The sequence below is a fragment of the Pinus tabuliformis genome, chromosome 9 (assembly GCF_031772625.1).
Source record: "Pinus tabuliformis cultivar Carrire ecotype Pingquan chromosome 9, CPIR1, whole genome shotgun sequence".
NCBI classification, from domain to species: Eukaryota; Viridiplantae; Streptophyta; class Pinopsida; order Pinales; family Pinaceae; genus Pinus; species Pinus tabuliformis.
The window spans coordinates 354829020-354830614 of NC_142307.1; positions in this window are offsets into that span (position 1 = coordinate 354829020).

The window sequence follows — 1595 nt, forward strand, 5'->3', positions numbered from 1 at the left end:
CACATAACTTGTGTTGCCGCAATGTTTGGAGAACCTGTCGGATGTGGTGGAGGTGCTCTTCCCAACTTTGGCTAAAGATCATGCTGTCATCCAAGTATACCACTACAAATGAGTTAGCGAATGGATGCAAGATGTCATCCATTAGCCTCATGAAGGTTGCAGGAGAATTCATCAATCTGAAAGGCATAACCAACCATTCAAAAAGACCCTCCTTGGCTTTGAAGGCAGTCTTCCACACGTCAGAGGGTTTGATTGGTACCTGGTGATATCTTGACTTCAAATCAATCTTGGTGAAATATTTTGCCCCCTTCAGTTGGTCCAAGAGGTCATCAATCCATGGGATCGGGTACCTATTACAGACAGTGATCTTGTTCAGCACCCGATAGTCACTACAGAGTCTCCAAGTCCCATCCTTCTTCTGTACCAACACGATCAGGCTACCACAGGGTGATGAACTTGGACGCATGTGACCTTTCTGCAACAGCTCCCGAATCCGCCCCTTGATTTCATCATTCTCCAGAATAGAGCACTGATAGATTGGTCCATCAGGTAGCGACACACCTGGGATTAGATTGATGGAGTGCTTGACTTGATAGTGCAAAGGAACCCTTGCAGGGGAAGTGAAGATGTCCTCGTACTCCTCCACAACCTTGTCCATTTGTAGTTGTTGTGCGGAGGGGCCCTGTCTGGAGGTCATGGCCACCGTCTTTTTCTTTCCTTGAGGGCGTATCATTAGGAAAACAAATTTCTCGGTTTTGGAAATGAGCTTATTGCATTGATTTGTAGTAACCAGAGAGATTGTGGTAGGCGGTGCTACCTCCGGTATCCTGTACAACTTATTTTCCAAAGTAACAATAACAACATGAGACCTTAGTTCATACGCAGCATGTCGCTTCCACAAGTATGGTTGTCCTAATAATACATCACAAACTTCAAGGGGAGCAATGTCACACAATACCTCATCTGTGAAGGGCTTGACGTTATATGGAAGGCGACACTACTGGCTCAAATGAAGATCCCGTCCTTGGTGAAGCCACCCGATGGTGTATGGTTGTGGATGTGTTGTGGTCGGTAAGCCCAGAAGCTTCATGACCTCTATTGAAATGAGCTTCTTTCAGCTCCTTCTCTTGATAATGAACTGTAGCGGGGAGCCCCTTACCCACATCTGGGAGTGGAAGAGACGCTCCTCCTCCTCTGGATCTTCGAGTTCCAGTTTGTCATTTGTCTTAGGCCTATAACACGAGAATAATGCATCATGCTAGACTAGGAGGTTTTGGATTTGATGTCGTTCCGTCATGGGTGAATTGCATAAACAGTTACATTGATATATCATAAGAAGACAACAAACGGGATGAAGAAGGAGCGCACAGGCAAGAAGAATTGCTTGCAGCTAGATGGATGTACCAAGCATATCAAGAAACAAGAAAAATGAATGTATGCATTGAACCATGATGCAAGACCAAGACCATTGAAGACCCTGCAGAATCCATGTGGAGGAGAAGACAAAGCATACCAAGAGAACATCCATCACTCAGCATCGGAGTAGCTTGACATGGACACCACAGTGAGCCAGTACATGTGAGCAGTGTCATGTC